Source organism: Lactuca virosa, chromosome 6 (assembly GCF_052849685.1).
Source record: "Lactuca virosa cultivar CGN04683 chromosome 6, Lactuca_virosa_CGN04683_v6, whole genome shotgun sequence".
NCBI lineage: Eukaryota > Viridiplantae > Streptophyta > Magnoliopsida > Asterales > Asteraceae > Lactuca > Lactuca virosa.
In genome coordinates this window covers 253,325,215-253,337,062 of record NC_136431.1, presented here as the reverse complement: position 1 = coordinate 253,337,062, position 11,848 = coordinate 253,325,215, and the positions used below count along the sequence as shown (strand labels likewise).

Genomic DNA, 11,848 nt, shown 5'->3' with positions numbered 1-11,848 from the left:
TGGCCCGAATGATTACAAAAAGTTAAAGTAACTTTTGAGAGAGATTTGGGAGAGATTTCAAATAGAAAGAGATAGAGTGAAAACGATTTAGAGAGGTTTCGTTTGTGATTAATTTGAGTGTCCGGCTTCACAACGCAAGGTTCGTAAACCCCGTTAAACCGTGTTTTAGTGTCGTACACACTCCCGATAAGTGTGCAATAATTTTTTTATCGTTTTGGTTCAATGTTTACTGCATTTGAGACTTAGGAAATTCAACACACGAACTTTCCAAATGATGATTTCTCATTAAAATAGCGAATTGTATAGTGATTACATAACGTAAACCCTAACATACAAGGGTTATTGGAGTTGACCGGTTTGACTTGTTGACTTTGTTTGACTTTGACTTGACCGAAATTTGACGGTTGTCACAGAGAACGAGACCGATACTCGAGTCGGACCTGATTGGTTGTTTGATTATGTTTCATTGTTTAAATCTTTTAATGTGTTTTCAGATACTGTTTCAGGTTCCAACTCAGGTACAAGTGCTATTGTTGAAGATGATGAAGAAGATGTTATTGGTTCATACAAACCTTCCCTGGTGACTCCTGAGTCTCCTAGGGTGGATGAAGCTGCTCCAAGCACCTCTCCTTCTTCACCAAGTCAAAGGACCAGTTCTGATGCTGAAGTCACTCCCCTTTCCCCTGAAGAAAATGAAATTATGTCAAGGGATACCTCTGCTGCTACACAATCATTCATGGAGCTTCTCTTTCCTGAACCAATATCAAATGAATATGTGGCAAGTACCTCTCACGGTCCTAGATCGTCTGAGGCGAGTGATTCGACAGAAGACAGATTCATCAACATCACCAACCTTCCAGTCTCAATCAATGACATCGGCCATGAAATCCCCTCCAGAATTCAGCGTGATCACCCGATTGAGAATGTCATCGGTCCACTGACGGAAGGAATTATAACAAGAAGTCAAAGTGGAGATGTCAACTCATGTCTCTACTCATGCTTCATATCTCAGATTGAACCCAAAATGTGGACATGGCCTTAATGGACCAACATGTTGGTTATATTCATTAATGGTCATTATATATATTTATAGTTCCATCGTTGACGCATTTAATATCAATATCAATATCAATGTGTGTGCACATGCGCACACACATATTTGTATAAAGGTTTGTTTTGTTGTCACCTCCATTACATAGTGAAAAATTTGAAATCAAAAAGAACCTTGGTAGTCATTTTATGTTCTTGTTCCAACATTACTTTAAACCTATGTACCTACATTAAAACTTATAAAGTTAGTTATCGCATAAGCATTTCCTATAAAATTGCAAAATCATTGTTTAATACACCATTATTTATACAAAAAAAATGTTATTATTCTAGCAATCTTTGGTATCCAAGCTCACGGCTCCAAAGAGCATCAAATAAGATGTATATAAGGTACAAAGTGACCCTTTAGGTGCCTGATATAAAAACCAAGTACCCATTAGGAACTCGATCCATATGAGAATCAGAATTTTCACACCCACACAATGTGGCTCCTGGGATTAAAGAGACTAAAAGTTGATTATCGACTAAAACATAGTTTTAAACAAGTATTGTAAGATAAAGGTAAAAGGTAGTTTAATAGCATTTGCATCCCTCTCTTTCTCTCAAGTACCCACCTAATAGTGGAGAGTTTTTGCTTCATCCATGTTTATGTTGCACATGCAAATATAGTATGGAGTATGCACTACAGAATTGTTATGAGAATTGTTATGACAGCTTGTCTTAGAAATCAAGAAAATAAAGAAAACCTAAAAGTGATACAAAAAATACTATTCCTAGTGAAAAAGGGTCGTCGATTTTTGTCAAAGTTCATTTGCCACAAGTCTCCAATTCTCATAATCACTTCTTTAATTACATACAAATACGAACATAAATTATATTAATTATTACACACATAAACGGTTCGATTTGTTTAACAATTTTTTTTAAAAGAACTTTAAAGTGGATCGTTGAATTTCCTGAAGCGAAATGGATACGCATTTTACTTACCAGAAGATGTGGTTTTCCGTGTGCCTTTTTTTCTACCTTCACTCATTGTCTAGCTCATGTAATCTGACTCTTTTCCTCTGCATCGAGATCTTCCAACTGCTCGTATAATAGACTCTTTCCTTTAACTTGAAACACTGAGTCTGTTAAGTTTTCCTCTAGTGTCAGGAAGAACATCACTATAACTCTACAGGAGAATCACAAATGGTCAAAGCAAGCTGGAGGCCTGCTTTTCATGTCACTGAATTAACATAAAACCTTATATATATATATATATATATATATATATATATATATATATATATATATATATATATATATATATATATATATATATATATAATCATATATATATATATATATATATGATTATATATATATATATATATATATATAATCATATATATATATATATATATATATATATATATATATATATAATCATATATATATATATATATATATATATATATATATATATAATCATATATTCCTAATGATTTTCTAATCCTCGCTAACATGGCCATCCAAATAATAATTTATTAAAACCAAAATCATATCAATGAAAAATGAAAGTAATCCAAACTTCAAAATAATTTGAATAAAGAATGTACTCACCTCCTTTAACCACAAGGGCACACAATAGAATGTCATGTGGGTTTCTTTTCCACTTAACTTACACCACCAAAAATTAAACCCACCATGTTCAAGACCCATCTCCTGCAGGTTCTCTTCGGGCTCAACACACACACACAAAAAAAAACGTTCTCCTTTTCTTCTTCTATTTACTACTCCATCTTTCTTCACCTTCACCATTGATCTCATCGTAGCCTCATACACCAACTAGAGCTTCATGTTTCGCTTTGTTTCTTTTTAAAAGCATTTGACCCGCTGGAAAATTATGACTCCAACGACAGTGTCGGAACAGCACCCTGTGTTGGAAGAACGCCAACCCTACCAGCATGTTGGCTGTTGCTCATCGAAAATCATGTATTTGTGTCCATAGGAGCTCGTCGGAGCTCTCAGTTTACCCCTCTCTCTCTCTCTCCGATATATCAGACCCACTTTCTCTCTCTGTAGATCTTCTTTCATCTTTCTACAATGTCGGAGAACCTTCACAAACACCATAAGGACGAACCCCAGCCCATGAACGTACACACATTAACATGCTGTAGATTGGCCGGAGATATTTAATTCAGCCGGGAACTTCTCCCCGTTCCCACTCTTTCCCGACAACCGGTCACCGGGACTCCGGTAGAAGCTACCACTTATTCCTACCTCTCGTTGCAACTTGCAAATCTCTCTCTTTCTCTCTATGTTTCTAGCATTATGCTCATAAGAAGATCACAAAGTTACACTCTTTTTCCTCTATTTTTCTGTTTGGTGAAAGCATTTAAGGTCGAAAGGGTAGGGCTTTTATGGCCAAGATCAGGTTCCTTCCGATAGTATCTCAAGTTGCTGGCATGTTTTGGAGAAAAAAACACGTCTGATGCGCTGCAAAAGTGCAAATAGATACACGAATTTGATTCTTTCTTTCTCGTCTTTACACTTTGAAGTTACAGTAATGGTCAATGCATTTATTTTCTTATTACGCATGCAACCCAAGTCAAAATTTCTTTTCATGAGTGGTTTATAAAATGTTCCACTTTAGCACCCTCAACAAATTTGCATTTGTATTATTTCAAATAAATTAGTTACCAATTTAGTTTATATTTAACACCCTTAAATTAATTTAAATGTCAACCAATGTTAGATATAAATTAAACCCTTAAAACCAATTTTAATGTGGATAAACCCTTTGAATAATTTTGTTTTTATTTGTAATTTAACATGGAAACGTCTAACCCTAAATCACAGGTGTTACAGATTAGATCGTTTGATAAAAATTAGCTGATAAACTAGTTGAATGATATGGAATGATATTTAAAAGAATATATTTATAATTAATAAAAAATATATTCTGAATTAATTAAGGGTATATTCGGAAATTTTAAAAAAAAAAGAACTTATGAAAAACTAGTTTAAATAGTTTTTTAAATGCTAACTTATTAGCTATTGTTTTGTTCGTTAAGCATGTCGTTTTGAAAAGAAAAAAAATAGTTGGGACACGTCAAACACATCCTTAACGATAATTCTTTAATTGGCCAAATTAAATTATTATCTAATTTTGTTTTGAAAAAACATCATAAATGGTCCTTGTGGTTCCCTAAATCTGAAGTTAGTCCACGTGGTTTAAAAACGTCATAGATGGTCCATGTGTTTTCAAAACTTTTGACGATTGGTCATTATTGCTAACTTCGTTAAGTTTTGTCCGTTAACTGAAGGACATTTTTGTCATTTCACTACCACAGGGACCATTTATGATCTTTTCACTTATTTTTTTTAAAAGAAAAAAAAATGAAATAATATGCAAATGAGGGATCCCACCCTCTCTCTCTCTCTAAATTATTGAAATCCAATTTATCCAATGTGAGAGAAGCTAAACTCTCGGGGATTAATTAGATAAGATCATTATTGTTGATGTTAAATTCTTTTAGTTCAGTTAAATCGCCAATGGAATCAGGAATCTTGCCGGAAAAGTGATTTTCCTGAAGCCATAGTTCCGATAACATTAATGGAACCACTCATTCCGACTCCGGATTGACCATTTAGCCAAAAGATTCTTACACCCGACTCGTTGAATGTCGCCGGAATTTCACCGGAAATCCGATTCACTACAAAAAAATCATGAATAGCTACGGAAAATTTTTACGGAATCAAAATCCGTAGCAATTTTAGTACGGAATATGCTACGGAATGACTTGCCGTAGCTATAATGCTACGGAAACGGTTACAAAATTGCATTTCATAGCTAAATCCTAAATAGCTACGTAAAGTTTCTACGGAATCAAGATCCGTCGCTATTCTACTATGAAATATGCTACAAAATGGTTGGTCGTAGCTAATTTGCTACGAAAATAGCTACGAAATTGCATTCCGTAGCTAAATTGTGACAACCCGAAATTTCTATTCTGTACAACCATTCACTTCAATAGGAGTCAAAACTGTTTCTGCTAATTTTCAAGCTTTTTGGAATAAGTTTGAGTATTTTAAGATTAGTACTTTAGGAGATAATAGGAGAGAGGATGCCCTAGGGTTTATTGTGCAACAATATTATTCCAAAACTCCAAGAGTTTGGAGTTTACGGCCTAAACAAAGGTGTTTACGGCCGTAAACCCTAAAAGAGGGTATAAATATGACACTTAGTCATTATTTATCACTTTTCACAATTTCAAGATCCAAAACTCAATTCTTTTTCAAGTATCATCGACTTTTCTTCTTGATCTTCAACATTGTAAGTGTTTCTATCCCTAAAAAGTTGATATCTTACTTAATCTAGTGATCTAACATGATTCCATCCGTGAAATCATTCCAAAAGTGTAGATCTTCAAGTTTCACCAAGAACACACACTAGTGTTCTTGGACTTTTAGCACCTTTTCAAGCTTCTACCTAGTAAGTACTTCTATCCTAGAGTATTATAGAGCTTGTTACACTTCTAAACATCAAGAAAACACCCAAGAAACCAAGGATCAAAGGTATTTACGGTCCAAGATGTTCTTGGACCGTAAACCCCAAAAAGGGTGCCAAAGTGTGCCCTAGTCCCTTCTAAGCCTTGGAAACTAGCCTAGATCCCTTCCTTGATGTGCTTATTACTTGAAAACATCAAAAGACCATAAACCATTTGGGTTTACGCCCGTAAACCCAAAGAGAAATGGTCCAAGGACCGTAAACTCCTAAAAGGAGTGAAATGGTGCCCTAATCTCTTCCTAAGGCTTAACATGAAGTAGGAATGCTTCTTGTGATCTTTAAGGCTTCAAAACACAAGAGGGTCAAAGAAACATGAGTTTACGGCCGTAAACTCATGGGTTTACGACCGTAAACTCAATGAGTTATGGTCACAAAACCGTAAACTCAAATAAAGGGTTCCCTTGAACCCTAAACTCAATAGCAATGTCCTACAACACTTAGGTACAATCCTTAGGACTTATAGCACTTAAATAAGGTGTTTTACATGTCCTAGGATGTCTTAACTTTGTTAATTAGTTGTTTAAAGACTAATTGGATACATATATGTGATATTATATGTTAACTAGGATCATCGTGTGTGTACAAGTCTTCACTTGACACCTAGCATCCTATACATTCCGTTCATCTAAACCACTCACTACAGGTGAGTTCATACCCCTTAATTAACCTTTTAAATGTTTTTAAATGCTTTTATGGGGGGGATACAAGTTGAACTATTATAGTTATTATATCAATCACATGTGATTAATAACTACCAAACAAGTGGATTTCTTACTTTTCAAACTGTGTTATCAAACTGTTTTACTTCAAACTGTTTTACAAACTCTTTTACATATCAAATACTTTTATTAAACTCTTTTAACTTATATTATGTGTATCTATATGGATATAATTATATAAGTAGGATTGAAAGGACTTAGGACTGATAGCTCACCTTACTTCCTGTTCCTTGTTTGGTTGTGGACTTAGGGTATTCGGGTTATTTGTCCGAAGGTCGTTTGAATCCTAGTTATATATCATGTATATGTGTATAGATATAAAAGGTTACTTCTTTCATTCAGTTCAATGCCTTTGGGTAGCAAAGGTATATAAACATGTTCATATACACAAACAACATTACTAGTAAACTATAATAGGTATAGTTTAGGAAGATACTATTACTAGAACAATGAAATATACAATGAGTCAGTTCATTCATGAGTAATACATAGTGATGAGAAACAAACATAATACATAGTGATGAGAAACAAACATAATACATAGTGATGAGAAACAAACATAATACACAGTGATGAGAAACAAACATAATACATAGTGATGAGAAACAAACATAATACATAGTGATGAGAAGCAAACATAATACACAGTGATGAGAAACAAAACATACAGGCTAGACAGAGAAAGAACACACAATACAGCTAGCACATACATATACATATACATATACATATACATTACTTACAGTTATGTGAGCCACTTAACGGGGGCATGGCACTACCTGTCATGACCCGTTTTGTATCCAGAATCTCCTTAAATGGGGAGCGTATGAGTTTGTGTATAAATCTATACTGGATTGACTATCCTACACATTGTTGCTCGCTACAGTGGGACTTGCAAGTCTACGGGTGCCAAACGTCATTTCTTACGACGTCTTACATCGTCGTTTTTCTATAGAGTCGGTAGCAGGATACAGGCCGATCACATGGTACTTTAAATAACAATTGGTTTAAAGTAGTTAGTACAGCAGTAGTTACTTAATACAACACTACAGTACTATATCATTTTCCCTTTACATTTACTTTGTGATATTCACACAATAAACAATAATGTAGAAACTATATTTTTGGTTAATGATAGTCAGATTTGGTAAAATACATACTCTTACAAGAGACACACACAGACACTAGATGCCTTGGTAGAAGGCTACTTTTAGTAGGAAACATAGGGTTTTCTAGGAGAGTTCAAACAATTACAAACTTTTACAAAACTTATACATTACAGACTTACAAACACTTTCATACAAATACAGACGCTAATATACTTATGATCTCACCAGCTTTAAAGCTGATAAACTCTTTCAAAATAACTTGTATTCTCAGGTCACCAGTAGACAGGTACCGGTGCCAGGTTTTGAGAAGATGGAGCTCGTTCAAGACTCATCTTTTATTTTGATGTATATTTTTGGTGTCTACATAACTTGACAGAACACACTTGTATGAAATTATATTATTAATGCAATGGATGATGTTGTTGCTTGTTTACTACTTTGCATTGTTGTGATACTGAATATGACGTCCTCCACCCCCGAACGTTTCCGCCGTTCCGGTTTTGAGGTGTGACATAAAGCATGAATACTTGTTACGAAATTGAAACTCGTAGCTATTTTACTATAAAATAAGCTACATAATTTTTGGTTGTAACTAGTTCGTTATGGAACTTGTTATAGAATTCATATTCGTAGCTACTTGGCTAGAAAATTCGCTACGAAATCAAAATTTGTAGCTAGTTAGCTACAAAATTGAAATCCATAGGTATTTTGCTATGAAAATTTGTTACACAATAAAATTTTGAAGTTAATCTAAAATGAAACTTGTGACGAAAAGATTAATCGTAGTTATTTGTGTATACGACTGGTTTCGGAACTTGCAAAATAACTACGAAATCAAAATCCATGACTATTTCTCTACGAATTATTCTGTAGTTAAATAGCTATGTAATATCTTTCCCGTAGCAAAATATATAAAATTATTTTAAAGGGAAACTAATAAAAATCTTAAAACAAAAGAAGAAAATGATATCATAATTTAAAAAGTTATGATTTTTTCTTAATTACCTAAATAAAAACTATATATATTACGTCTCATTATTTATTTTTACTTAAGCTACTTTTCCCCAAATCATCGCAGTAACCCCGTTCAGTGTTCCCTCGTTTTCTCTCTTTGACTTCGGTGGAAGCAGCATAATTTTCCCCAAATCATATCATACGTATCACATTTTCACATTTGGAAGCAGCATAAGGCGATCACGCATGAAAAGAAGTATCTATGACCTCGGTGGCGAAGTTGATCCGAACATCTCAGTCATCTGCGGTGTAATTAGGGATCTTAAAGGAAACGGCGACATGTGATTGTGCAGCGAGGGTGTTGATCTCAAATGAGAAACGGTTCGATCAAATGGCGGAGGGAAGGGACGTCCGTGGGATGCAGTCTAGCAACCGTTCAATTCTCACCTCCCTCAACCTAAAATCGTACTCTCTCTCTCTCTCTCTCTCTTACTTCAATTGTAGTCCAATAAGCCAATTGACTTAGGGTTTTACATGGATTGGTGTTAAAATTGTTAAACAATCGATTTTTTATTCAAAGCACATTGAATAGGAATTGAATTCTGCCTACTAAGTTGTCGTTTTAACGATATAATTTGTAATTTCTTCGGCAATGTTCTAGTATAATCTGTTTAATAAATCTTGTTAATGAGTTGAATGCGAGAAACAGAACAGAGTATGTAACATGATTTTTGTTTAAGCCAAATATTGTGTAACTGATTAAAATTATGTAAGTTTTCCTTTAAAATTACTTGAATACAATAAAAAATTCTCAGTATTATGCCTCTCCAAGAGTCTGGTTTCTGAGAATAGTAAAGCATCTGATATTCTACTTTGTTTCTGTATGCGTAATCTTTATTATCTCAGATAAAGTCAAGCATTGCTGGAAAGGATACTGTTAGGGAGGATGATTTTGATGAACTGACTTCCGATTCCATAGTTAAAGATTATGATATATCAAGCATATCAGGTTCAGAAAATGAATAAAACAGAGAATTTGACAGCCTCAGTGATTCAACTAAGGGATTGGTGGGAAGTATGAAGCAGAAGATTTTTATGCATCTATCCAATGGAGAAACGATTTCATTCTGGAAGTGCTTGCTTCTTGGGGAGGTGACTCTGAGAAAATTCTCTTTGAACATGATTTACATGGGTTTACAAAGGACGATAATACCCCTTGTGTGACAGTGAAGGAACATGATTTTTGTTTAATAAATCTTGTTCAAGAGTTTAATAAATCTGTTGATGCTGTCAAGCATAATTTCATTGCTATGAAAGTTGACCACATGAAGGTGCAATTATATTTGGTGACTTGGTGAGTCTAATTTGCATAATTTTGTTGATTCTATATTTTTTTTATTTTTTTGTACTTATATTGTCTACTTGTTTTTTTTTTTTCTCAAGGGTTTTGAATCTGACACCCTACAAGGGGTAAGTAAAGTAAAAGAAAAGAAGAAAGATTGGTCCTTTTTTCATGCTGATGATTGTTGGTTGTTTCTGTTGTGACATTACAGGAGAAGGTGACGAAGCAATCCTTGATGGAGTTGGCAATGCAGGAGCAAGTTAGAGAGAGGCAGGAAATAGAAAAGAAGATGCAAAAGCTAATCAAGACCATGGATCATTTTAAAAGAGCCAAAAGGGAAGAGGCTGCACCTCTCATTGAAGCTACTTTCCAAAGATGTTTGGCTGAAGAGAAACTCCGCCATGAACACGAACAACAGGTAATGTACTTACTTTGTAAAATAAAAAAAGATGTAAATGCCCAAGTTTACTTGCTAATTTATTTTTTGCATGCAGCTTGAGGTTGAACTGAGCAGAGAGCGTCAGAAGGAGATTTGAAGGAGAAGTATAGACTTGCTCGTGTTATGGAACATAAGGTCTGTATTGTATTTTTTATTGTAATTTATATGTAATATCTTGTCATATTTTCTTATAAAATATTCATGTATGTGCACAGATGGAACTTGAGGAAAAAGTTGTGAGCAAGCGAAAGGCAGAGTATGATAGAATGAGAGCTGAGAGAGAGGAAAGACTTGGCCAAATCCTCAAGGCACAAAAAGAGGAAAGGGACCTAAAAGGGAAAATGTTGTTTATTTGAAAACTGAAAAAGAAAGGCTCAACAAGCTTCGTGAGGAAGAATAAGCCCGCAAACGTGAAGGTTACTTTTTACTTTTTCTTTTTGTAAATTATATTTTGCAATTTTGGCTCGTCCCTTCCTTTTCAAGTAAAATGACCAAAATTGGAAACATTCTGATTAACTTAGGGGCCAAAAAGAGCCCTTTTACTATGGAGAAGGACCATACTTGTTACAAGAACCTCAAATAAGGACCAAATTTTCTTTTTTGGCCTAACATTGCAAAAATAGGCAATACTAAACAAATAAACGTTGCAAAAACCTCAAATACGTTAAAAAGAGCGTCATTAAAGACTGAAATTGCAATATAACTGTTTTGGGACCAAAATTGCATAAAAATATTATTTAGGTCTAAAAATGTAGTTTATGTAAAGCTGAAAAAATCAATATCTATTTTTGCTGATCCAAACACTTTGTTTGTTTGGGATTTACAGAGGCTGAAAGGCGCAAGAAAGAGGAGGCTGAACAGAGGGCGAAGTTGGATGAAATAGCTGAAAGGCAGAGGAAAAGAGAACAAGAACTTGAAGAAAGAGAGAGGCTTAGGAAGGAAGCTATCTTACGTGGAACACCACTCGATGACCCAACCAGGCCGTTTTGAGCTTCAAAGCTAAGAATCTTAATTGAAAATTTAAATGAAAAATTGCTAATTTCCATACAAGGTAGATGATTTTATTAACATATATAAATATTTTATTATGAGAATTATAAATAATATACTTGCACTAACGGTTGTATTTGACAGAATAGCAAAGATGATGGTTCAGACAACAATTTGATTGGTCAATTTGGTGTGGGATTTTATTATGCCTTCCAAGTTGCTTCATTATAACATTATGTATCAGATAACAATTTATGTTTAATTTGTAGCATTTTGATGTATTGGATATTATTATAGTTTCTATAGAAATACTACTTTTGGTTTTATATTAATTGTATTTTTATAAATTGATATAAATAGTCGAATTCAATAACCGAATTATATAAAATAATGGTACAAAACAAGTGCTACGGAATTTGCAATAGAAAAAATGCTACGGAATTGACTACAAAACAATTTCTACGGAATTAGCTATGAAACAATTGCTACGGAATTAACTACGGAACAATTGCTACAGAATTAGCGACGGAAAAATTGCTATAGAATTTGCTACGGAAAAATTACTACGAAAATTGCTATAAAAAAATTGTTACGGAATTGGCTATGGAAAAATCGTTACAGTATTAGCTACGGAAAAATTGCTATGGAATATACTATGGAAACATTGCTACGGAATTGGTTACGGAAAAATTG

The 11,848-nt window shown here is 34.0% G+C and overlaps 2 long non-coding RNA genes across 8 annotated transcripts; one reads left to right on the top strand and one right to left on the bottom strand.

The window, feature by feature from the left end:
• Window positions 1-311: 311 nt before the first annotated feature.
• Window positions 312-3,434, bottom strand: LOC145120584 (uncharacterized). Of its 4 annotated transcripts, none has more exons than XR_013714247.1 (4): window positions 2,653-3,434; window positions 2,038-2,275; window positions 787-1,275; window positions 312-683 (listed from the first exon to the last, which is right to left on the bottom strand). It is a non-coding gene; the product is annotated as an uncharacterized LOC145120584 (long non-coding RNA). The 4 variants fall into 4 exon arrangements; XR_013714245.1 differs by having other exon boundaries at window positions 2,038-2,260; XR_013714246.1 differs by having other exon boundaries at window positions 2,038-2,221.
• A 5,064-nt stretch (window positions 3,435-8,498) lies between these two features.
• LOC145121255 (uncharacterized) lies at window positions 8,499-11,481 on the top strand. 4 transcript variants are annotated; one of them, XR_013714562.1, is made up of 7 exons: window positions 8,499-8,849; window positions 9,291-9,738; window positions 9,938-10,144; window positions 10,221-10,300; window positions 10,381-10,581; window positions 10,992-11,216; window positions 11,305-11,481. It is a non-coding gene; the product is annotated as an uncharacterized LOC145121255 (long non-coding RNA). The 4 variants fall into 4 exon arrangements; XR_013714561.1 differs by having other exon boundaries at window positions 11,300-11,481; XR_013714560.1 differs by adding an exon at window positions 9,828-9,854 and having other exon boundaries at window positions 10,992-11,481.
• Window positions 11,482-11,848: the final 367 nt, after the last annotated feature.